Source organism: Prinia subflava, chromosome 5 (assembly GCF_021018805.1).
Source record: "Prinia subflava isolate CZ2003 ecotype Zambia chromosome 5, Cam_Psub_1.2, whole genome shotgun sequence".
Classification (NCBI taxonomy): domain Eukaryota; kingdom Metazoa; phylum Chordata; class Aves; order Passeriformes; family Cisticolidae; genus Prinia; species Prinia subflava.
In genome coordinates this window covers 12,341,069-12,368,744 of record NC_086251.1, presented here as the reverse complement: position 1 = coordinate 12,368,744, position 27,676 = coordinate 12,341,069, and the positions used below count along the sequence as shown (strand labels likewise).

General features: G+C 37.9%; 1 long non-coding RNA gene across 1 annotated transcript in view; it reads right to left on the bottom strand.

Annotated features, from left to right (window-relative positions):
• Positions 1-2,111: 2,111 nt before the first annotated feature.
• Positions 2,112-27,676, bottom strand: part of LOC134550755 (uncharacterized) — a 106,559-nt gene continuing 80,994 nt past the window's right edge. The window contains exon 4 of the long non-coding RNA XR_010080417.1: positions 2,112-2,221. This is a non-coding gene — a long non-coding RNA (uncharacterized LOC134550755). The remainder of the gene's footprint in view (positions 2,222-27,676) is intronic.

The window sequence follows — 27,676 nt, the reverse complement described above, 5'->3', positions numbered from 1 at the left end:
TTGGAACAATCTATGTCCTATTTTTAGTATTTGTCAAGACATGAAAAAAACCCAATAAAAAACAAATAACAGCAGGTTACAAGTGTGTTGAACTATTGAGTCACTTTGCGCTATCTGTGACTGCCAGAAAATTCAGAACACTCTGTAACTGAAAACATCAGCTCAGGTACAAATTCACTGAACCAGGATGACCTCAAGCACAGAGTTCTAATTATTATATGTTTGGCAGGTTCTCTGAACAACAGAAAATAAAAGTCATAAATACTATTGGGACTTTTTTCATCCTCCCACTTCTGGGGATTTCTGGAAGAAGCAAAAAAGCCCTTGTGCTCTTGTTATGTTCAAACTGTTTTGTATTTGCAGGAGTTCAGCATGAAAAGTATCCTGTGACCTAAAAGGTTGAACATATTCTATGACAGCATAGCTCAGTGCTCAGGGCACTTCCCTTTTAAGCAAGGGTATTCTGAGCAATCCTGTACTTCTAATTTGTAAACTACACAAAACCACTATTTAAAATATTTTCATAATATTATATCCTTCCTATTAACTCTGTTACTAGCAAATGTTGTATAAAACAGCACCACCATTCATTCCCATATCCTTCTCAATTTTTTTTTAAATGGGGAAGGATTTTGATTACAGATGTAGCTGGATCTTCAATCTCACAGACATCCTCCAAAACCAGCATACCTCGCCATACCTTTAATAAAATGTCTACCCCGTTGCTCTATGCTTTGCTGGATTAACAGGGTAGCCACTATCTATCTACACTCCGCTACACTACAAATGGAGAAGCCAAATGGGAAAAAAAATGATAGACAGCCATTGGCTTTTGAAAAAATCCCACAGCAAAATTTACCACTCAACAGAATAAAATATACCTTCCTTTTTAGGATTCCACAGGATTTCCTTTTTTTTTTTTTTTTCCTCCACAATTGAAATAAAACTGCCTACTAGCAATGAAACTAAAGAATAAAAAAATCCCAAAAATCATCATTGGGATCATTCACCTTGAGGACCCGCAGAATTTCTCAGCCAGGCCATCTCAATTCCCTCCAGAAACAATCCCACTGTAGCACCCCAGGAAGCTGTTAGCTGTTATTCACCACTAGTACAGCTGGCAGAGCCTGTCCTTCTTACCACACAGTGAGATTCATCTAACCTAGCTTTAGACACTGAAGCTTTGCACATTTAATTCTGAGTTTGTCACTGTAGGCTTTCCTAGAGTCAATGGAGAGAAACAGGCACCTCCAGGGGGCAAGTTGTCTGACCTGCCTATTTTAGGCTGAGATGAATCACTCTCTGAAGGTGTCATTTTTCTTTAATTGACTGTAAAGTGAATCTAGGGTGATTTCCCCAGCCTTTGATATCTACATTTCTGATATCTTGGTGAAGACATCTTAATTTTACCCACAATTTTCAGAGCTTAAACCCAGCATGGATGACAAGTTAGCAGTCTTATGTATCTGTTCCTTGAAATGAAAAATTTCACACCAAACTCCTGGGTTATATTTCAGTTGACTTTCACAATGCTGTGCCTTATAGAAACAATGCCTTTGCTTTCATCTGTCATAGTTTCAAGATGGCAAGTTCACACAATAAAAAGAATTAAAAAGCAAAAATTAATTTGACTTTGCTGAAGTAGTAACTCTGGTGTTTCTTATGTCCTATTCAGAGCTGACTTACACCAGATAGTTCTGAATCCACCAGCAAAGCACTTTCAGCCCAAATACTTTTGTTATTATAAACCAAAATCCAATAAGCATCTTTCACCAGTAACCACATTTTTCTGCTGAAGTTTGATATGAAATTTCAGTTTTTAGTGTTAAGACTTCATAACAACAAATAAAATACTGGAAAATACTGAAAGAGAGAAAAACTGCTCCATACATCTGCATTTCATAATGGAGCTCTTCCCATCTATGCATTTTTCCCATGGGATAAGGTGATGTTACAAATTCAGGAAGGTCCTATCAATTATTATTCTTGAGCAGATGATCCATCAGAGCAATAATCACCATTAGCATTGTACTCACAAATACACTTCATACCAAAGGGCTAAATGAGCCCTCAGATTAAGTCTAATCCATGATCCATGAGCATTTAACTTTGATGACAGTCCTGTATGTTTTTCCTTTAATGACAAATTCTTACCATATGTCTTTCTCCACTGACGTATTCCCACCTCATTCTCACCACAGCTGAATGAGCAACATCGTTTCTGCAACACAAAATGTAAAATTGTCCTATAAGTATTATACTACCACCTTGGTTTTGTATGTTTTGCGTGTTTTTTTCTTGTTTTTTAAAAAAGCCGTAGCTAATAAACTGTTGAAGTTATGGTTAAAACATATTTACATATTATACATGAGAAAAACAAAAGGAAAAGTAAGTTGAAATAGCCCTTCTATTACTAATGAACACTCCCTTATAATCTTGTTTATTCTTAATATATCACAACTACTATCGTTAGATAAAAGAAAATAAGTTTTGGCACACGACCAGCTAAAACCATCAAAAAATTAATCAGTTTCATTCAACTCTATCCAGTTATTTCAGTCTGCCTAACCCACAATATCACTCTGCACAGTGTTGCTACAGTGCAGTCTATTTGCTCAAAAGTGCGCCTGCAGCAGTCACTCAGGTTTTTAGCATTTTTTAAACACTGTTGCTCTTTACTACCTGCAACCAAATGCTACACTCAGAAGTTCTTTTAGGGAAGCACTTTGTAATTTCTTGCACAATCCACAACAGTTCCACAAATAAAGCATGGGTTTAGCTACAGCCTATGCCTGATCTCAAAAGGGAGTAGCAGAGTGTCTTTCTCAACAGATACACTGAATATTCCATAGACAGACCTAAAACATAAATCGCTAAATTTATTTCCTATGCAAATGTTTTATTGAGCTAGCTGCAGAGGGGAATCACTGCCACTAGAAGGCCAGTCAGAATAAAAATAAACTCTTCATTTACCTGCATAGCAAAAACATCACCTGTTACACAGAAGGCAGCACTGTCCAGCACTGCTCCTCCCTGAGGAGCAGGCATAGTAACAATTGTCAAGATGGTACCTGTACTAACTCTGAGCAGCAAGCTCTGGCCAGGTTCAAAAGAAATTAGGTGTTGTATTTTCTGGTTTGTAGGTCCTGTTGAATAATAATCTGTGCTTTTTAACAGACCTATGGGCCACATTCAACATATACAAAACTTCAGATGACCAAGCCTGAAAGGGCTCCTGCTCACAGCTGAAGAACCCATGCGCGAAATCTTAAAATGATGTGACATCTCTTGGGATAGCTCTTAGGATAGCTCTTGGGAAGACACTTAAACACAAAGTTTGATTCTTCACTGTATTTTAAAGAGCCACCCTGATATGGGGAGTCCAAATCTGAAAGAAACAACAGGAATAAGTCAGAAGCTGACAGATTTTCCCAAGTAAGGGCTCTATGGATAAGTCTGCCAGAGGTCAACACAAGCAGATAACAGCAACAAGGCTGGACCTGTAGGGTCCACCACAATCTGTGTGAGAAAAGACGTGTATAGTGATTAATATTACCTTATTAAATCCCAAACAAATGTATTTGGGTTGCATTATACACAGAAAAAAAAAAAAAAAAAAAAAAGACCATTTCTAGAGGATGGGGACAAGGTGTTAGAATTGCTTTTCAACTTCAGTAAAAATAGTAATAATTCTGCCATTATGCCAAGACCTTCCACTGCAGAACAAGTTTTTATCACCAAAATATAGATTCCTGAGAAAATAGATTTATAGGGGGCATGATGACACTAATCAGAAATCCTTATAAGTGTCCACAGAGCACAACCTACAGGCATTGAATGAGTTCAAAAAATCACCCATAGGCCTTTGAAAATGTTTACCTACATGTTACTGGTTTTGTTAAAGTCAGTCAAATTTTAGGAGCAGGTACCTAGATTTTAGTATACCCCTTTAAGGCTCTTTGTTCTGGGTTATAGAAGAGAGAAAACAGGAGGTAGTATCTACCTAGATATTCATGTCCTATAAATCACACCACTTGGAATGCTGTCTCTCAAAATAAAATGCCATGATATAAAATTAATAGTGACTCAGAGAAAATACATTTTCTGATAGGTGTTGGGAGGTACTGGCAGAAACAAGCCAATGGTGTCTGTTAAATTTCTAAAAGAAAAGGGTCAAAAGCAATTTGTCCCCTGTCCCCACCTTCTTTCCCTGTCTAAATTGCTTTCAAAGTTGGCAATACCTCAACAAAAATAAAATTTGCCCCACTGAGACAAATAACGAAGTTTCCGCTGCACTTGCTGTAGACAGATTTTCACTTTTGGACAGCAGAATATCATCTTAAATCATGGCTTGGCCCTCTTTGTTCAAGTCTCAGATCAAGCACATTTATAAAGTGATGACTGTAGGATTCCTGGAACCAACATGTTCCATGCTAAGATTTTCCTCTGTGTGCTCAGGAAAACAAGATGTCTATTTTAGACAGTTTGTAATCTAAAACCAAGATCTGCAAAAATTTATGATCAAACTGCCCTAATTAAGAAAAAGGCACCTCTCATAGGAGTAAATATTCCACTTGGTGGGTAGGAATTGTTCCCAGACGAAGAAAAAAAGACAAACTATATTGCTCTGCTGTCTGGAGTTCAAAGAAACCCTCCAGTATAAAATATTTGTAATGTGTTTTGCTGAATAATTTTTCCTGAAATGTTATTAAAGTAAGAATTTCACTTATTATGAATATATGCAAAATACAACATATTTTCATGCAAAATATATTCACTTCTATTGCTTAGGAGAATGACAAGATATTATTCTGGACTATCAGTTCTAGAATTCTGCTCCACAGAGAATATGAAACACTTAACAGTAGAGAAACAAACCTCCATACACTTCATACATCACCAGTGTTAATTATGCAGTATTGCAAAATAAGGTTAAAAAAATTCTGTCCCTTAAGCTTTCAATTTGCTTTCTTAAGCATTAAGTATTTTGCCCTATTTTATAGCATGCACAACTACAAATAATTTTGCAATGTTTTCATGTATGTTCAATAAAAATGCAAATATATAAATCCCTATCTCTGAATAATAACTCAGGTTGATGTTTACTAAATAATATTTCCAATAGATTGCAAAACAGGAAATATATGAAGCACATCCTTTTAAAACAGTTTCAAAAAATTATGTTCTGCAACTTTGAAGAGAAGTAGATGAGAGACTGCCAGTTTTTATCGTAGATATGTCATTCTAACACCTAGGTAAAAGCTAGTTGGGGCAGCTGCTTCCCTTGTTCTTAATAAGCAAACCCAGCAACTTCAAGACCCAACCAAAGAGGCATCAGTGACTATCAGCAGATGAAAGAAAGCACCACAGCCTTTTACCAAGATCTGCTGTTAACCAGCTTCAATGACTTTCCAGGCAGCCTACCTGTTTTGTTTGCAGCTTTAATACACTAGTGGCTACTTATGCAAAAAAGGCAAAAACTAATTAAATTTGTTTATGTATGTTATCGCGTGGAGCACTCATTTCCAGACATCAAGCTATGAATCATTAAATAACTGCTAAATTGGTCTCCTGGGATAGATCATGCCTCAGAGTTGGGCAGGCCCCCATCCCACCAAAGCCAGGAGTGCTCGGCAGTGAGCAGGCATTAAAACTGCTTTAAAGGCCACGATTTGGGTACGCAGCCAGGTCTCACACTGTGAGCTGAGTGGTAGGAAATCATGAAAACAGTGACAGCCCTCCTGTCAGAGTTACTCCTCGGTTTGATTAATGAGGGCATTTGAAAGACAATTAGCCAGAGCAGGTTTGGCTGCAGCTAGCTTATCAATCAGGCACCCTCTATTATAAGCACTACTGCCTTCTTTGTTTTTGGTTGCAGGAGAATTGTATCAATGATTCACCAAAAACAACAGACCTTTGCACGTTATGTAAAAGAAGAGTAGAAAGTAACAAATCACAACTGGAATAGTAAAAAAAAAATGTTTTGCAAGCCACAAGCCACTGGTTGCTGGGAAATCATCACTGCATCTTCTACATGGTTGGATTTTTTGTTTGTGCATGGTGAATTCAAGGCTGCACAAACATATCAAGCACTTCCAAGCTTCACAAGGACAGGTTTAACCTAAGTTTTCAACAACAGCAAAAATGAAGCATGACTACAAATGATCCCATATGTAACAAAAAAAGAATAATCCTTCATTAGAAAACCTACTGTGAACCTACTCTCTGAGCTTCAACATGTTTCAACTCAGAACTGTTCCAATTTTTAAAAAAATTTTTGCAATAATTCATCAGTTTGACTTACCCATTAGTAATCCAACCTCTTTGTTTTCCAATTACCAATACTGGTAGAATTTAATACTATACTATTCTTAGGCAGGTGTTCACCCAGGAACATGTTTCATTGTTTGGCTTAACTGATCTTTGCTTCAAATAGGGCAGTCCTTGAATTCATGTAAGTGATCAAAAATATGCAATGGACAATTTAAACCATTTCAGAACTTTTCCTGAAGATTTGCATTTCCATCAGAACAGTTTGCATTTCCATCAGAACATCAAACTAAGGAAATTAAGGTTTTTGCCTGTGAATGAGTAAAAACCAAATTACTGACTAATGTATTTATATTATTCTCGATCTGAATAAATCCAAGAGTGAAAGAGTAGGATTGAGACTGAAGTGTGATGCACCACTTTTCCATTCAGTTTACAGTTAATTTTCTGTGGCAATGGCAGATCAGAGGTATTTTTAATGCATGACTAGTGTAGTACTAAGATGGTATATATGCAGTGCAAGGAAGCTAATTTTTTTTAACCTTGCTAGAATCTATTTCAGAAGTAAGCTCACAAAATATTGCATTGTGTATATTTGAATGTGGGGATAATAAAGCAAGCAGCAAATTAACCTTTGATTAAATTAGTTAGAGTACAAAGACAGGGGAAGTTTCAGCATAGCCCAAAAAATCCCCTCTGAAGCTCCCCTGTGTTGGCAGAATGTGATAGTCCAGCATTCATGGACAGAGAACTATCATTGTTTTTAAAAATTTGGAAGAGTTCCCACTGAGAACACACAGCTTGTCACAGGGTTAATCTGCAAAATCACTTTTGTTAAAGTGTTCAGCCACCTCAGTAAGGCCCAGCAGTGGCACCTACAAAGGGAGCACTGTTGTAAACTTGCCACTAGCAGTTTATACCCCCTGGCCCTGATCCAGGAGCCACTACAGAACGCCAAAGGCTCTTTCAGTGGATTTTAAATTGGTCTCTGCACTCCTCTAAGTTACAAGGGTGGTAATGAAGTGTTGGGAGATGTAATAGAAAAATAAAATAAAGAGGATCTAAGTAGGTGGTGGATAACCAGTGATTCCCCATATTCTTACTGAGAAACTGTGAACAGTTTCTCATTTTTCTGTCTGTAATTGTAAACAGAAAGGAGACAAAGCCCTGAGCAGTGTGCCATGGCTCCTGTCTATGGGCCAAATCCTTCCCAGCCCCACCATGGGAGCATCCCTCATTCATCCTGCTCACTAAAGGGCCTCAGCCCTGCCCCACACCTGGGCATCATCGAGGGCAGGGCCAGCCTAGGGCTGGGCAAAGACCATGCCATGGCTGGGGGTCACAGAAGCCCTGTGGATGAACACAAGGCCATGCCTGGGCTTCCTCGGTTTACTGAGTGCAGGCATAGCTGCTCTGTTCTCCTTTAGCCATTCCAGGCATGTTAATTGGCTCCTTGCAAGAATGTGGTAAATGCTGTGACTGTGCTTCAGCAGGCAAGTGGGAGTGCTGGAGGAAGTGCTGGCTACAGCTTGCCTGACTGGCTTGTGATCATTTCAGGGTAGGGGAGGTCAAATGGACAGAAATAGGTCCACTATTTTTCACACAGATTAATACAGAGTGCCAGCTTTTTCCAAATAACAAAAGGTTAAAAGGACCCTGGGCAAATGACAGAGACTTGGGGTCCTGTCATCACCTCTAGGAGAACAATTGTCTCTTCCCCCTCTTATTCCTCAGAGTCAGAAAGCATCCAGACACTTTGCTTTCTCAGCAGTTTGAGGAAACAATGGCGTGACCAAGAATAAATATCCTGCAACATATCCCATGTGTTTCAAATTTGAAGTTGATAGATGATTTAAAAAAAAAATAAAAATATACATTTGGGCACTTCACAAAAGGTAGATTCTTCTGTTTCTCATCAGTGACCCACAGTTCAGCTGTTTGGTTAGCTGGCAAGAACAGTCAGAAATACCTTTTGCAGAAAACAAGCAGAAATATTTACTAAGCAGAGATGACTGGCTGGACTGGTACATGAACATAGATGTGCTATCTACTTTTATATGATGCCCATGGAGGAATTTTGCAATGCCTGCTGTTTCAAAGGCTGAAACCTAAGGATGGCTTTGAAGGAAACCTCAACACTTCCCATAGAGAAATGTCTTTCTCCTTATCTTCCAAAGGCACCAGATCACTTTCCAGACACTACTACAGACATTCTTTTTCTCCTACAAGCCTCTACATGTTTCCCCTTTTGGCTTTTTCTTCTGAAGCATACTTAGGGAGACTTAAGCTTCAAATTCAGATACACTGAAACTTTTGGAAAAGAGTATCACATTTTGAAGTGTGCTCTGTTGTCTGGGTCAAAGAATTCGAGCAATCAGAAGCATCAAGAAAAATTTGCCCCTCCAAATATCCCGAACATGATGCAAGTTCCACATGAATATGGAGGCATTTCTCAGGGAAAAAAGTGAAGGCCTCTAGTAACCATGATTAAAGACACTTATTCTTTCACTGTCTATTTCTTTGAAACCATGGCTAACACCTAGTAGCTTAATTGACTTTCATAAAGTCAATCCTGATTACAAGGTGCATAAAAATGACCTTGTATCCTTCTTCCTGTGAGAACTTGGAGAAATGCTATCTATCTGGGACAGATGGTTCTCACCTGAGCAAAAATGACAGAATATGCATCTTTGTTGACATTCCATTAACTACAATTTAGGAATTCTTCCTTAGCCTTATGCATTTTTTAGTGCAAGTAAAGTTTACCTTGCTAATTGGTTCACTAAGTAACACATCATTGTTATTAAAAGGAGAAATGAAAACTTGCTGACCTAACATCCTCAGCTATGATTATTCTTGTCAATTATTTTATATTTGGAAAGGCAAACAAACGTTGTATATAAAAACTAAATACTGTATTTGGCATAACTTCAAATTAGCTGTCTCACCATGCTTATAGCATGCAAATTAAATGTCCTAAATAAGCATTAATCATCATAATAGGCTAATTATTGTCAGTTAGCTATCGAATAACTGAGTTACTACCCCTTGCAAAGAATTTGGAAAAAATGTTAATAAGATTCTGGCTACCTAAAAGCAAATAAAAGATTAAAATTTTTGTCTGCAAACAATTTTTAAGACAAACATATAGTTGTTTTGACCAGTTTGAGCATTATTCTGGTCTTCCCACATATTTAGGCTTACTGTCTTCCAGTAAGTTATATTTAGTCTAAAAACACTTCTATATGAAAATGTCTTTCTATGTCGTTTAAAATGACTTGCTGAATTTTAAAACATTAGTTAATACGTTAATAAACAGTCAATCTTTGCCTCCACTGGCCATGTGCACAGCTACCACAATACTTACAGACAGTAAGGAACTTAAATGTTTTACACAGAACTAAATGTTTTAGAAGTGATAAAGAATACATGAATGTAGAACTGCTACTTGGAGACAGTGTGTTAGGTCCTTGGAGTATATATTTAATAAAGGAGTGATACATTCTTGAATGTAAATGGATATCCAGTGCTTAAATGGAGCTGAAGTACTTCTACAAATACACAAATGCCAAAACATTTAAAATTAAGTCTTAAACATTTAAATATAGTTTTAAAACAAACTTGCAGTCAGGTTTCAGTAAGACTGGCTGATATGTCTGCACAGCATTTGTGAGGAAGATATTGTCTGAGCAGATTCCTTTATCTCCCCCCTACACAAGGCTTTTGCTTCATTTACTCCGAAGCTCTCCCCAAGGGGCTCCCTGCTGCAGCGTCCTCACACTGTCATTAATGTGCTCCCCCTCAGGTTGCCTCCAGGACTGGGAAGAGGCACTGGCCCTACCCTGCAGATGGGCATGACTTCAAATCATGAAATCAGAGCACAATTTCTATGATGTCCCAGAGGAAATGCATCTCAAGAGTAAGGATCACAACATTCTCTCACCACCACTGCAGATGGTGTCAAAACCAGCTCCACATTGTACAGAAAAGCTGCACGGAACCAGGAACAGCTCCAGGACAACCAGGAACAGCTCCAGGACACACAAGTCCTCCTTTAGGCCTTGACAACAGACCATCTCAGGTGAAAAAGTTTTTATCTGAGAAATTGCTTGTGTACCTGTTCTTCTGCTTCATAACATTCTGCCTATAACATTGAGCTAAAGAAGCATGAAAGCAATGACAAAGACAAGCTGCCTCCCCAGATAATACAAAGGGTCTGTAAGAGAACAGTTAGCAGAGTATTGATTGGGAAACAGTTACTCAGCTGTTGGAGGTAAAAATCACTTTCCAGCCCACTACTGCCACATCCAGGAATCCCACCGGCCTTGCTAGGCACATTTCCCTAAGAACTCCAGTTCATCACTCTTGCCATTGTGACCTCGAAATTTTTAAGTCAGTGACCATTTCACAGGATGTTGTCATTTCTGTTGACACTTGTCTCCTCTGTAGAGCCTTACACCCGAGTGTGTCAAAATACATTTTATTTCAGAAGGTAGAGTCTATGTGACACAAAGTGATAAAAACCTGAGGATGCCCTCCCTCATAATTTTCCACTAATCCTAGTCCAAAAATATTCTTGGTGAAGATGTGTGACTTGGTGTCCTGTCAGTGAAGGTGACACCAAACACTGGCAGAATCAGTCCTTAGCAGGATGCCATTGGAAACATCCCACAGAATAAGCACTCTTCACTGAAAACTCCTCTTTGCCATCTGCCAGTGAGGCCAGTTTCAATTTGTTTGTTAGATACTGCTGTGACAGGGCTACTGTTCCTCTTAATTCCAACACAACATCAAGAGTTTTTTTAAGCCTAAATACTCTCTGTCTAGACAGTACATTCACTAGATTTATAACCCCATGAGGAAACTGAAAGTTTGTTTTACAAGGAGTTTTCATCATAAAACTATGTGACAGCCATGAACCATGTTTCCATTCTGTAACTCTTTTTTGAATTCATGATCAACATTTCCATTCATTTACCTGCAATCAATAGCAAGCTGACCAATTTAAACAAATCAAAACCATTCTGCTTTCAGTTCAGTGCACTACCACAATTTTATGACTTGGGTTTTAAAATATGCAAAAAAATCACATTTTAATAAAAATAAAAAGGTTGACCAGAAGTCATCTCAGCAGAGTCTTTTAGGACTCTTGCACTGAGGTCACATAAGCCTGCTTGAACTAAACCCAAAATCTTTATTTTTTAAAGACCTTCTTTAGCTAAGCAACTAATGGATTTTAAAGTTGCTCATTGCACTTATAGGGTATTTGGACACATCCCATGTTTCTGTCCAAGTGCAACTTAAGTGTTTATTTAATCATATCTGCGAGGTTTTTTCTGCACCAAGAAGAATTTGGAAGTTTCCACTAGTAAATGAGCTATACAATTCTTTGGGTTTGTGGATATTTGGGGAATATTTTTTTACCCTAAATATGCTGCAAAAGCCATAATCTTTGATTCTGTCAGCAGGAATCATCATTTCTTCTCTTTTGAATTTTTATATTCCATTACTTCTAGTCCGAAAGAAGATATCAACTGATATGTGAGTGTATGAGAGCATAAAAGCCACTTGTTACAAGTGTAGCTTCTGTTTCTCTCTGATACTGTACAGAAAGTTTGGGGGTTTAAGCCTCTGATACTCTTAAAATATCTCTAGTTTCATTCCCATTTTTCTGTCTGCATTTTTTCAATTTCTATTGAATCTCAATGCAGCTTCACTGTTCCCATCAGGTTTAGATAGTCTGACAAGGAAGTCTAAGACACAACTATTTGGTCCCTTTTATGGCAAGGCAAAATTTCAACTTGCAGCTCTGCTATGCCCCACCTGACCAGCACATACTTTGGTGATAGCCATGAGATTTGGGACATTTCTGAGATATCCCGTTTCTTTTGTGGCCTCAATTACATTCCCAGCTTCAGCCAGGGTGAGATGTGGAGAAGAGCAACATTTGAACATCAAGTCTCATTGAATTGTGGCTGCTGAATTACCTAATTACCCTGACTGATAAGGCCAACAAGGTATTTCGTCATAAAAATATAACCCTTTCTTGTCTTGCAATTTGCTGCTAATAGTAAGAGATTGCCTAGTGCTAATAAAGGGAAAAGACTTGCTGCTGAAAAGAAGAAAATTTGTGTTTACAAAGAAAAGGAAATAAATTTAGGTCTTTAAAACAAACTTTTAAATGAGGATCCTATTTTTGCTTGTTAATACAATCATATTTGAGTGTAAATTATTCTTTTTTGAACAAGTTAATGTCAAAAGACATTTAAGCCAAACACAGCTAAGGGCTAACCTTTTCTTTCATTCACATACACACACACCATTTTTGATAATAAAGTATTTTTAGTTCATTTTAGATCAAAAGTCACTCATTGCTGAATGTGTGTGCTAAAATACATATTGCAAAAACCCTGTAGGAAATGAGCAGTTTTACAGTACTATTGCTGCCAAAATGAATGTGAAATTGAATGAAGTCTGAAGTTTCATAGACTTTTTGTAGTGAAAAGAAATAGGACCAAGATGATTGTGGAATATTTTTTCATATTTCATAAAGAAGTTGTCACTTTATCCTGTGTAGCTCTATGTACACATAAAATCAACTTGAAACAGGAGAAAGCAAAAATTGAAAATATGAAGTATTTCTACTTAAAGCCAGGGCTTTCCTGTTGCAAATAAAATTGTTGAAAAACATCAGATAGATAACTACAGTTAAAAGGATCCCAAGTCCATGCTGCTCACACAGTTCTGCATGATATTTATCATGCAGAGTAAAGTAAGCTCAAATCGCCGTATTCATCAAGCCATCTATTTTGATGGTTTTTTCCCACCAACTATTCTAAAAAAATCCATTCTAAATGCACTGAACTGGTTTGTTAAGGGCCAAGACTTATTTTGCAACAGCTGTTAAAACAATTGCAATAAGGGCATGATTTTGTTCCAGCAGAATTTGGCATCAGTAGAAGGAATTATATGATCAGAAAATTATGAAAAGTAGTACCAACAAAACATCAACAAAATAAAATCTACAGAATAATTTTCATCATCTTGAAATCTCAACAGCTGTTACCCCACTTGTTAAACTGGTTAGCAAGAATCATGTAAGCCCTGACTGCACTTCTGAAATGTCAGTACAAGCACAGAATTACAGGCAGTACTTAAAGTAGGACTGTAGCAACCAGCCCTTTAATAAGAACTTCCCTTTTTTTTAAAAAACCTCCACCATCTATTATGCAATGCACACCAGAAGAATTGCTGCATACTTGGGCAGACAAAGTACTTTGATAAGATGGACACATCCACTGATCGACAATTTGTCGACTATTATATGTGTTCGAGTAGTGAAATAGACTCCAGCTGTACTTAGTACCTCCTGGGTGATATAAAATAGTAAGTATTCATTATGACCTTTAGTCAGCTGCTTAATGGTAATACTAATGGAGCTGCAATAAAATTTAGCTGACATAACTGCTTAAGAATATTCCTAGGCTATTTTGTGGCACTAAGTTGGCATATGTAACTACGTTTAAACTCTAAATTAAATAACAAATTTCCAATTATTAATAAATCTTACAATTAAGGCACTTTCAGTAGGTTTTGATTTGACAAAAATACGGGTTCACAAAGAACATTTTCTAGCTAAATGCTAGCATTTAAATGCTAGCAAGCATTTGCAGGCATTGAAGCTTAAAATGAATATTACTGTTTCTGTAAATGGCAGCCCAGGAAAAAACTTGATTTACAGTCACAGCCTGATACAAACAAGGATGTGAACAAACTAACCATCCAAACAGAGGCAGGGTGGTCAAGCTGCTGTGTTCACTCTTACCAGATAACCCTCCAGAAGAACCAAAACCTTTGTAATGAAGAGATTTCTGCTTTACAGTTGCCCATGGCTGAGATGCAATTCTGCAGAGACTTTATTACCCACAGACCCCATGGTCTTGTACTGATCCATTCATCCTTGCACTGGGATTCTACCAGATGACTAAGAGTCTTTACAAAATGCCTCATTTATACTTCACAGACTGACAGAAAAACTCTCTAGAACTTTGCTAAAACTTCAAGAAAGTATTATAGGCCTGGCCTCCATCAATTGCTGCCTTTCCTTGCCAGTATGATCTTTAAAAATGTTGGAATTTTTAATTATTTGGGCCCATCTCTTGCTCTCTCTTTTCAATTATATTCTTCATATGCCTTGGTAATTTATGTTATATATTCTTGGGCTTAGATCACCTCCAACTTTGTCTCCCTGCTTAGCCAAACAGTTAAATAAAATAAAATTTTACAGAAACAGTTTTCTAAAGATATTTAGTTCTCTGACCCAGCTCCTGAGTAGTGTATGAAAGAGCTTTCCTTCTGTTATATCAGACTTCAGAGATTAGGTATTCCAAGATGGGTATTTCTCTAAAATGACAGGAATGGACTGATCTGGTACAGGCTCACTACCCACCTAAAGACCAGAGTTAGAGAGATTTTTTTACAGACTGAGGAGAGCTTTCTGCAGAGAAACTGAATAATTTATCTGAATTTTAGTCTCCACATAAGCACGATATGCAAAAGCAATAAAAACAACTTACTTTTAGGAGGTTGAGTGGAAAAATACATTTTCTTCCAACTTCCTATTTTACCCTAGGTTTTTAGGCGTATTAATGTGACACAAAACCCTATTAATTCTTTCAAGATTTTCATACAGGCCCTCCTTTCAACCTTTTATCTGCATAACAGTATTTTAAGGATACAAGTTTCTTTCAGAATAATGTTGAGTGTCTGTTCCTTTTCTAGCAGCATCCTCTATTCTCTGTTTCAACATCCCACAGCCTACATCCATCCCTTTATTAAATCTAAACAAAAATTTCTTTTCTTCATTCTTAAAATAATATATGATACAAATTTCTCTTTTTCTCACTGAAAAAAAACCCCAAACTGTAAGAAGTATTTGGAGAGACCCGAAGAATCTAATCTGTATACTACTTACAATTTCACAGTCCCTCATTCCTGATAATTCAGCAGAATACCTGCCTTCTGGGGTTCCAGTTTCCCTTCTATATCAGTTGGTACCAATGAAATGTAATTTTCAAAGGGCTTATATTTACATAACTCCTGATGAAGGCACTGGTACAGGTTTTATCTTTTAAATTTCTAATCATACTGTTTGTTCATGTACAAGACAAATGTAATTGGGGGCATGAATTCATCTTATTTGCACATATTCAAATGCTAAAGCAGACCTTTACAGAGATTATTTAAAGAAAAGGGGAGTCACAGAAATATTGATTTTGGATCTGCAGAGAACAATGATGAAAGACAATCTTTTTGCTACAGCTTTCTCTATGAAGCCATGACAAGCAAATATGTACAATTAATGAAAAAAAATCAAATATTTTACAGGAAGTTTTGGGAAGCCAAAACCAGGCCCAACTTTGTCCCCTCACAAGTCTTACTACTGGTTTGAACAGCAGAAAAACTAGCATTTTAAAATTCTATTTTGCGTGTCTCCACTTTAACCACAAAAACCTCAATAGAATCTATGAGTTGTTGAAGCAATAACACAAATACTAGCATGTATAGTTGGGTATTACTCATCCTTGGAGACTGATGGATGTTGTAGATGTAGGCAAATTCCCAGAGAACTCAGGTTACAGATTAGAGACAACTGCAATACCAATTTTTCTTTCCCAGGGGCAAAAGAGACCAAAGCAGTCCCACAACCGTCGTGCACTTACCAATAGAGAATCAGGCTTTTACTACAAATAACTTTCCTCTTTTTGAGCACAAAGCATGCTACACATGCTACTACAGGCAGAAACAGTTGAGAAATAATAACCTTATCCCATTCGCTACTAACATAATCTATTTTGTGCCATGTGACAGACACAGTGCTAACACCAACATTGATTCCACAGTTGTCATAGGGAGTGATGACTGTGGTTCCAAAATCCCAGACTGAAAAATAAAGATTGCAGTCATCCTGCAGTTCTCAGAATCTGTGGCCTAACACAGAAATACACAGCCAAGCCGTAGAAGTTGATCCCAGCAGCACAAAACTCAATTAGCTTTATGGGAAATGACTGCACTTCATACCTATCCAAGCAGCAGAAAGTCTATGTGGAGTGTACTTTGTTTCTGTTAATGACACACAGATCCTTCTTACCCAAGACACACACAGTGGGACTGGTGCCAGAAAAAGACAAAAGAATTCAATCATGCTGGGAAAAGCTTCACCTCCCAGTAGTGTCCCACAGCCTGTATCCCACAGGCAGCACAATACCTGAGTTTACCTATACTCCTCTTCAGCAATCTGCTGCAGATTACTGCCATTCCTCATTTCTTCCCCAAACAACAAATTTCAGAATGCAAATTGTTTTAACAGGTGACTGGTTAGCCAGAAAACTGCAAAAAGGCCAGAGCACAAGCCTGGCTGTAGCCTTACTCTTCCCTGCATTCTTCTCAGCTGGAGCCAGATGGGCCTTGCCTTCCTCAGAGGTGAGCAAAGCTGGGAAGCAAACCATGAGCATCTCTGTCTCTGCTAAGCACCTGCAATAACACAGATGCATGCCAGTAAAAACAAGGCTACATGCAGGGTCTCTGTCAAGCACAGGAGTGCCTACTGTCTCTGCTAAGAGCAAACGACTCAGATCACACACTTCCCACCACAGCCTCTTTTGAGAAACACCCACGTACAGTAAGCTTTGAATTGTTTTCTCTTTTTCCAGATCACCAGCTAGAAACCCACCATTTTCCATCTTTCAAAGTTTTCTTTTTCTGCAAAGAGGAGGCATTACCACCTATTCTTTAAACTAATTACTATCCCTTTTAGCTATAATTTCTCTTCATATAAAACATTTGTAAAAGGTCTGTTTTTCCCCATGCCCCTTTCTCTCTCTCCTGGCTCTTCATTATGACCATGCCTAATTGTGATGAGCTGTCCACCATTTACTCCACAGGATTGTATAGAGCTTTGTAATGTGCCTGCCACTGATGCATTTACAATTGGAAGCAGTTAACTCTTTAGTCCTGCCCCCTTGTTCAAAACAATGGGCTGCATGAGGAACTAGCGCTTAGCCCCAATTAAACATTTTTAAAAGTCTCCCTTTTAAGCCTGAGTACTCCAAATTGAGCATTTGTCAAAGGCCTAGTCACGGCTTCAAATAGAGAGAGGGAAATCCTACTGAGGAGAAGAATAGGACTATCCCATCAGTTAGGGTGAAAGTTCTTCTCAATCAGCATCTTAACAGTGTGATCAGTATGGGATCTATTAGGTCTGCCTTATCCATACAAACCTGCTGATCTCTACCAGTGTTGCCATCAAACAATGACTTTGCTGATATTCGTAATTTCAACTTTTTTTTTTTTTCCTGAAAAGAGTCTGTATAACTGTTAACTGCTGAAAGACAGCGGAAAGACTTATTTTCTTTGGGTAAGGATATGAATATGAAAGCAGTTCTTCTGCCTGTATTAGGGATTCCATTTTTTTTTTTGCATCATAAAAGTTTCTCAGAGCTTCTCTTGACATAAACCTATCAAAAAACACTATAAGTAGAAATCACTCTCGCTTCTATTTCCCTTTCTAGACAAGAAATCACACTCAAGAGCCATTTGCAATTTCTGCAGTTCCAAGATTATTTTCCTCAAGTATCAACCCTAAAGTCAAGCTCCTGCACATTCCCATTACAGGGTAAAATCCCTCAAAAGAACATGAGGATGGTTCTAAAGACTCTTGTATTCAACTACTTGAATATTTTTTTTCTGTTTTCATACAAACTGCATACATCTTTAGGGTTGACATCGATGGACAGATATGAATGAATGGTTATGCCTCTTGATCAGCTTTGTACTGGACAGTGATTGTAACATGATAAATGATTCTTTTCCAATAGAAAATAGAACATAAGAGTTGACAAATGTGCATAGACAGCTATCTTTCTGTGCAAAAATGTTCATATTTTGGGATCTTGGTATTGACAATCTGTCTAAAATGGATCTACCTAAAACTTCGGTGCAGTGCTGATAAAACTTCTTTGTATGTCTTTTTGTCTTACACACTTCCTTTGTGCTCAGGATCTTTGTACAAGTTGAAAGAGCATAGTTTCAGAACACACAAAATGGGCAATTAATATCTACAATTAAAAAATACAGAAGAAAAAGACAGTTTACTCTTACCCAAAAAAAAAGAAATTGTAATGAGATCTGACATTTAAAATAACTGCTGAAAAACTGGAGCTTTATTTTTCATCTGAGTCATAACAGCTAAGCTGATGCAGCAGAGCCACACACTTTTTCCACAAATTATATTTCCTCAAAAAAAGAGAAAAGTTAAACTGTGAAAACCTTGCTCTACATAATTTTTAAGAGTAAAATATAAAAGCAACATTTATAGCAGTACTTATTAATAAAAGTAGATTAAATAATTTTTATGCACAAAAAGCCCAATCATTTTCAGCTATATTCTTGGACTCTGGGCTTTCTAAAGTTTTGGTTTAGGGTTGGAGTTTTTTGTTTAAATCAAGGCAGTCCAATCAAATTAGTGATATTACTGTTGGTGTGCTGCATATCCAAGGCCAGACATGCAAGTGAGTAAGAGCAGCCAGAAAAACAGAGCAGCGTGTGAAATGAGCATCAAACTGCACTATTCCCACTCCCCCAAAGGATCCAGGGAGAGACTGGCAGCATAGTGTACCTAAAGCTTAAGTGCTTTTTAAAATTACAAAACACTTGTTTTAAAAGAAGGTACTGTATGGGACTTTTCTCTCCCCATCTCCTGTTCATATTTTCTCCCCCACCTATTTGTTTATTCTATTCTTACTCCTGTCAGAAATATTAGGATCTAAGGTGACAGAATTACTGCTGCATGTCAGCTTAACCTGCTCTCCTGGGAAATAAAAGAAAACCAAAAAGCAACAATGAAAAGAAAAAACCTCTTCTGTCAGTACCACATTTTGTTAGTCTAGTGGCTCTCATAAATAGCTGAGAGACCACAGTGGGCAGAATGACTTCCAAATGGAATGACTCAGCTCTATGATCACTGCACTCAGACCTCTGGTTATTCATGTGGGGGAAGTCCACACAAACTGAAAGCCTGTCTATAGCCACAGATTGTAGTGGTTTTTCTTTAGCAGTGCCTTTCCTCTGCAGACTATAAAACATGCAGCAAGCTCAATAGCAAACACAAGCAGAATATTTGTTCAAGTTTCAAAATTGATAGTGAAGCTTTGACTCAGACCAGTTCTCTGGGCAGACATATCTTTTTTTCTTTCTTCTCCAGCTTCTTTCTGCAGCTCTGAATACCAGTCCATCACTTACTGAGAATACTTAGCCCTCAATTATCACAACTTACATTTTCACCTGTCTCTTTACCCATGTTCAACTGGCAAATTCAAGTCCATCTCCCCAGCAGCAGTGAGCAGTCTCTTAGATAGAGAACTTGCTCTTGGATAGTAAAGTTTCCATTAGCATTTCACATACGAGTAATCTTTGTATGGGTTTCGCACTAAAGCTACTGGAAAACAAACCTTTGCTTAGAACAGAGTTTTCTTAAAACACATATAAACACATTTTAAAAAGTTATCAGCTTTCTCTTTGTCAGAGAGTGACCCCAGACAAATCACAATCCCTTCATAAAAAAATGAAGAACATTCAATCTGTATTTTAACAGAAGATTTTCAATCTACACAGGTGTACCAGACAGCGGTTCCCCTACCCTGACTACAAAAATGTCCAAGGCTGCAGACAGCAAAAATCTCCTTTCCTTCCTACCCCATCACCCCAAATATTGTGCAAGGAAAATCAGCTTCTTGTCCAGCACACAGTCAGGATGTGCCCCTTGTGGTCAATTACAGACAAGCTTGCTAATCTACCTCAGCAGCAATAACAAGAGTAGCACATCAGCCGTTTTCCACTTTCCAAGGGAAAGAGAACTGTATATTTTCTATATTCTATTCTTAACTAGTAGGAGAGTGCAATTTCCCAATTTGAATCCCTCAAGCTTCTGCATCTTCCTTCTCCTTGGCTGTTTCTCTCTCTTTTTCTTATTTCACCTAGGAGAAAGGGATCCTGGAAATTGCTGTAGCCTGAACTGTGTCCTGGGAGAAACCATACAACACAGTCATGTTATTTATGTACTTACAAAACAAGCAAAAAAAACTCAAACCCATAATTTTCAGCCAGCGAAATGGATTTTTTTCTAGCCTACAAGAAAGCAACACATTTCCAGTTGTTAAGTTTTGGAGACAGTCGAGTGCACTAAACAAAAAGGGGAATTTTGTTTTGAAAATAGGTATTGTTCTTCATCTGTGTAAAAGTATCCACCTCTTGAGCTACGCCAGCATTTTGAGGTGTAGGACACAGTGCAATACTCCCTGGCAAAGCAGAAAAGAAGAGCATAGGAAATCCTCTGCATCAAATCCAGTTCACAATAAAGTGTATTATTAATACCTTTATAGCTCCCTCAGTTTCCAATACGCTCCAATCACAGCTGTGGCAGCCCAAGAAGATTGAACTTTTCCACACAATTCTCACTAATATGGCCTGCTATTTGGTCTTATTGTTATTAGAATAATTTGCTCCCAAGTTCTGAAATGAACTCTGTGCCCAAGTAATTAAAGCTCTTAAAGTTTCTAGTCCTTTGTTTAAAGAATTCGTCCTTGTGCTCTCTATGCCCCATCAGCTACCTAATTAGCAGAGCCTTTGCGTGATTAAAAATTCTCACAGAGATTCTGCTGGATATTTGCCTCTCTTAATGAGTGTTTGTGGACAGCTGGGAGCGGGAGCTGGTTCCCTCCTCCCAGGACCTCCAATGAATTCTGCAGACCTCTGTCAGGGCCCAGGAGTGAAAGCTGTCATTTTAGTAATGTGGATGAAAATTGGTCAAAAGCACTGTGGTCCTTGAGGAATGAAAGGCCTTGAAATATAAATGAAGATGAATATTCATATTTGGTTCAATAAGTGCCAACTATTAATATACATGTCTGTCAGTAAGAAAAGTCAGAACTTATTCAATTGTGCCTGGCATAATTTGGCTCCTAATTCACAATTACCTTCCTATTCTTTGCATTCTCTTCAGTTAATTTCTTAAGTTAAAAACTTGCTAAAAAAAAAGAAAACATTGCTATAACCACAAAAATGGCAATATTTATCCTTCTGCTAATTCACTGCCTATTAGAATCACCTGTGGCTTTTACACACTGGATTCTAACTATCTTGCTCTGACTTTCCACATCTTATTCTCTTTGTCAACATCAGATTTTAAATCAGCCCATTATATGCCTCTAGAAGTATATTCCCTTTCTTTATGGAAATTCTCATTCATTTCCCTACCCTCTTCACTGTGACCCTGCACTTGATTTCCAAACCAATTTTAATTTCATATCTGCTATGACTTTGTAAGAGTATTTCATTTTTTTAAGGACTGTAGCATAGGGCTGAAATATCACAGAGGTTAGTTTTGGGGGGGGGTTGGGTTTCCTTTCTTTTTGGAAGGGGGGAGGGTAACAGGAAAACAGGGAAGGGTTGTCCGGTTATGTTTGTTTGTTTGTTTTTATGTACTATTAATTTGGAGAAGGAAGCCTGAAGACGCTGAAAAGATTCTACCCTGCTCTTTTATTAGCCATCCACTAATAATTTCTGAAACAGAAGGCTGGGATTCCAGAAGAATCCTAGAAGTATTCAAACTAGACAATCCTGCTTCACATGACAGTGATCTCTTATTCAGTGACTTTTGAGAAATTAGAGCTGAGTTTCCTAATCAATATATTCCCATTTATCACTTTGTTCCAAACACCTGTGCACTGGGATAGAATATGCATACTGGACACTTAGTTCTTAGGATAATAAAATACATTGGAGAAACCAGTACATAGTGAGATGAGCACTTGGGTTTTAAAGTTAAATGATCAGAGAAAACAAACATTGCATAGAGGAGTAGTTAGATCACATACAAAAGAACTGAAATGTCTTTTAGATTTCTGATTCCAGAATCCAGGGAAAGAAGCAGTGAGAAAAATGTTTGTTCCCTTCAACCACAATACTACAGACTATGTTGAGAACAAAAGCCAGAGATATGACTACTGCAAAACCTGCTGCATCACTGAAAGGTTACACAGTGATTCCATTCAGCTTCACTCAGGAAATCTAACAGGACCAGATCCTGCAGAAATGTGCCTTACTAAATGACAGAGGAGCATTTCTTGTTTCAAATTCCACTTGGTCAGGTGCCTGCTGAGTGATAATGGGAACCTGTCCAAGTAAGACACGGGTAGGAACTGGAGAGTCTATGGCTGAGTGGGACAGTATACTCGAGAGAAGAATGAGAAGCACTGGAGTCACAGGGGAATGAGACCAGCACCCAAGAGAAAAGAGGCTGTGGGTATTTTGACACAAGTGACCAGATTCTCCTCTCATTTATTCTGGTCCCAGCCCATTAGCTTCAAGGTGGTACATCTGTGAAGCCTGTGAGTTAAACAGCTTTCTGGTCAAAGCTTTTAGGTTAAACCACATTTTTTCCAAGCTATTTCTATCTATGTGTCAGCTGGCACCTTTTTTTTAGCATGTGTGGGTGGGATATTGTTCTTCGCTCTGCCCACTAGATGTAGATTTATTTAAGTAGAGAACAGTGATCAGCTGCCTTCACTGGCAGCTTGAAAAATGGAAGTAGTAAGTTAGGACAGGTGTGGGTGCACATTAGTGAGGCAATTAGGTTTGCAAATATTAATTTATCACTTGTAATAAGGTCATGGATTATAGATCTATATCCATGATACACCTATTATCTCAGAGGTTCCAGTTCAAAGGATCCAAAACAAATACAGGGGGAAGGGGTACCTTTTTTTTTTTTGAAAGACTGTTTTGGTTTGCATATTTTCAGACTACCTTCCAAAAGCTACCTTCTCTTGGACTGAAATTAAAAAGCCATGACATGAAATTAAAAAGCACATTTAGCCAAGCAGAAGCCACAAGACAGACATAAGTCAAAAATTCAACAAGAGTGGATTGAAATACTGTAAGCATTTTAGGCTTATGATTAAAAATTACTACAATTCCACACAATTTATTTTTATGTGTGCTTGCTGGTTCATATTTGCGCAGTGGTCATGTCACAAAATCCCTTCAACTGTCATTTTACAGAACTCCTTAGAGTTTATTTGCTCCTGGGGATTTAACATCCATCCAGTCTCTGTTAGGAGAAAATGCCATTTGCATGACAACTATTATTGGTCAATTTTTCCCCTCCAAATATAATAAACATTAAAAAACAAAACACACAAAAGAAAACAAACACCCACAAGTCAATTTAGAAACAAATGAATAAAAACATTTCCAAATATTTTCCCCCACCTCATTTTTTGTGACTTGGTGTAGAACATTACCAGAAAGTTCCTTGAACATAGAAATTGTCATACCAGAACAGAGCAGAGGTCAGCTAATTCTATCTCATTTGCAGAGATTAGCAGCATGCAGGCTCTTTAGAAGGTTGTTCAATACAGTCATATGAGCAACTACCACTCAGTACACCCCTTATTTTCACAATTTATTGTGCATCCATGTCCCCAAAAAGAGATCAGCCCATATTATTTTGATTTTTAAAAAAATCTATGATAATACAGAAGTCAGTAAAGGAAGGAAAGAAGAACTTAATTAGCCAAGTAAGAAGTAAGAAAGGAAAGCAATATTTTAATTTAATGTTTGGGCAAAAGCTAAGATTCAAAGGTAGAACTGGCACCACTCTGCTCAAAAAAAAACTCTAGCTTTAAAAAACTGAACATCATAAACTTCCTGGTTGGAACCTCTCACAAGGGACAGACTCCCTTTGTTCTTCATAATGGAGACTGTGGCTGCAAAAGCACCCCAGCTCCGTGCTGAGCCCACATGCAGGACAGGAAAGCACAGAAAGGCTGCAAGAGCCACCAAAGCACAAAAGTTTACAGATGCATTCACTTTCACTGGAGTTCTACATGCACTGTGATGTGGAGGACACTCAGGATTTTAATAAAGATGCTCATGTTTAAACTCTTTGTGAACTAATTAACATTTATTGTACATATTTAAAATCTGATCTCTTCATTTACCTTGCTTTAAAATGGGTGCTTTTTTTCTTACAGAGGCATAGGGGGGGGAAAAAAGACAAACAAAAGAAATAAAGAGTGTTTGATTTTTTGCTTAAAGACTTTTTCAAAACTGTTCTGAACATAGAAGTATTAGGTTCAGAAATTGTGTCATCAACCACATGTGTCACAATAGATGAAAGTTCTGTCTCAAATCAGTATGGATATCTTGGGGGAATCATTATAGGAAATCTGCACAGAAGTCATCTCTTAAGGAGGGATTTGAACTGAGACAGAGAGTTCGTTTGACATACAAAGCATTGGGGGAACTTAGGAGACTGTGAGGATGAGAGCAAGGGAAGGATAAACAGTAGGTAGACTTCTTTCACATAATAAAACCATCACACGTAGCAAAGAGACTATCTGTGACTAGATACTGCCACAAAAATGCAGTGAAATTGGCCATAACTGCAAAGTCAATAAAATGCCCTTAATCTTTCAATAAACAATTTATTTTTAAAAGTTATTTTTGAGCTATTGAAGCTCCTGGGGTGGGGAAGTAAATGCATTTTAAATGTGCTGTATGCTATGCAGTATCACAGGTTTAAGTTTCATTTTATCAGATATATGGTTTTGTCATTTGAACTCTGGATTAGAAGACAAAATTCCTCCACTCTAACACTGACTGCTTTCTTGGCTTTCAACAAATCATTTAAGGTCAGACTCAAATAGCTCTCCTCATGAAGGAGGGCAGGTACTAAGCAGTATAAGACAGGAAAGCAAAATTTGCCCTTCAAATCAGTCAGCTTTTGAGAAAATGGTGCAAAATATTCACCTGTTTTCTTGCAAGGTGATTGCTAAAATGAATTATTGTGGTTAACATTTGGAACGAATGAATACTAAATAGAGCTGGGCAAGGGGTTTGGCTTAAAAAAATATATATATATCTTCTCTAATTTTTCCTGATGTTTTTTCCATTTTATCCACATAGAAAAAACACACTGACAAATGAACAGAGAAGGTAAGAATAACAGCAAAACTGTAAGTATTTATAGGTGGAAAAGCCCACTAAAGAGTCATGACATTTAAATTCAGTTTTTCATTAAGCATTTGCTTTCAAAACTATTGCACAATATTCTGAACTCCAAATAGTTGCAGTGGCTGGAAATCATCCAGGGAAGACAGAAATGCACATTCCCATTTGCTAGCTTGATCCCATCTCTGTCACTTTAATTTCTCAGTAACTGCTAGGAGGGTGTGGGGAGGTCATTCCAGCAATTGACTGTTTCATCAATTATTACTTACCCATTTAAAAGCTGCTAGGACACTTGCAAATATTTTCATTACACAATGGGCCAAAAACAAATCTTACTGCACAACTTCAAGTAGCAGGTAGAAATTTGTGCTCAAGACTCAAGATCAGTCTCTTGCTTTGGAGGTGACTTTAGCCTAATTTAGTACAGACTACACAGCTCTTTAAGGGATTTTTATTCCTCCTCATTGCATTCTGTACTAACTCCTTTCACAGGCCTAGCACAGGACCTTGTAAGATATATGCCAGTTCAAAATACATTTATCCCAGCAAGAGGCTTTAAGAAGACAAGTAAAGACACATTTTCAGGATTACCATTTCCAGGAGAGACATGAAAGAATCTAGATTTGTATTCATTTACCACATATTCATTAGCCATTCCTACTGCTAAAACATGTTCTGCAACTATTTGATTGAAAGCTGTGAGGTTGCATAAGTCCTGAAGAGGTGCCAAAGTCCACCAACCTGTTAGGAAGCCTCTTCCCCTGATGAAAATAAAAGGATCACCATTGCATAGAAAAAAAATAATTCAACAAACAAACAAAAATACCACAAAAACCCAAACAAACAAACATAAAAACCCCACCAGATTTGCACTTTAAGAGGTCAAAATAGCAGATGCAATATTGCTATCCAGAACCAAGACACCATCTACTGGAGCACCTCTCCTATGAGGAAAGGCTGAGAGAACTGGGTTTGTCCAGCCTGAAAAAAAGGGGTTTCAAGGTAACCTAACTGTGGCCTTCCAGTACCTGAAGAGAACTTACTAGAAAGCTGGAGAAGGAATTTTTACAGGAACATGTAGTGACAGGAGAAGGGGAACAGCTTCAGACTGAGAGAGTAGATTTAGGTTATATACACAGAAGAAATTCTTTACTGTGTAGTGGTGAGGCATTGAAAAAGTTGCCTTGAGAATTTGAGAAATGCCTAAACATCCCTGGAAGTGTTCAAGGCTAACTTGGATGGAGCTCTGAGCAGCCTGGTCTAGTGGAAAGTGTCCCTGCCCATGGCAGTGGGGTTGGAACTAGATGATCCCAAAGACCCCTTCCAGCCCAAACCATTCCATGATTCCATTATTCCATGATATTTACTCTAAAGCATCCATAAGCAGTGTCTGGAAAAAAGCCCTAATGCTCAAAAGCCTTAATGGCACCAGTGAAACATATTAAAGAGCTTATCCTGCAGGTTCAAAAATACTTTTGGCAGCTTCCAAGACAGCAAAGAGTAAACTTGCCATCTATGTCTGGAAATTACAAAGTTGTTCCATTTATGAAATGATTTTAAATAAAGGCTGAATAATAGATGTGCTCAGAAAATACTCATCCAGCAGCACAGCTCACCCCCCTTTGGAAATATATCCACAGTTTGTTGACTTGTCTGTGTAAAGTGTCTGAAAAGTACATGGAGGGACCCTAGATGACTTCATAACTTGCAGAAACAAGCTCAGGTACTGAAGGAACATTGTCAAAGGCAACATGGGAAACCCTACAGAAGAGTAATAGTCCAACCCAATTGGCATTACCAGGGGGCTCTTCAAGTACCTCTTTCTGTCTTGAAATATAGTTTCTGTCTTTAAACACGTAAAAAACAAACAAGTAGTGACCTTATTACTAGGAATTCTCCCACAGTAGCTCTGCTAGTGTCCCAAACCTTGCAAAGAAGAGATTATGCTTCTTATCTGGCCCCTTCACATGCTCCGCTTGATGATCTCTGAAGTGTTCGTTTCTGAAAATTACTATAATTTATTGTGGTGGGTAATAGACACTATTCTAGGGTTTAATAGATGCCTTCAAAGTTGCCATCTGACTTGCAGACTAGAAAAGTTGTGTGGAAGACCCTGTTTCCTCCTTCATACCCCCATGAAAACTGAGATACCTTTGCAGGTAGAGATACCTTTGTGTCAGTTTAGAATCCTGTATGTGAGCACATCCACATATGCACCAAAGAGCATTTCCCAGCACAGCCAGGGTTTTTTCAGCAGATCTCCAGAAACCTTACAGAAGGAGTAGTAATCCACCTTTATGCTTGATCTAGGCTATTTCTGCATCTCCATTCCTCA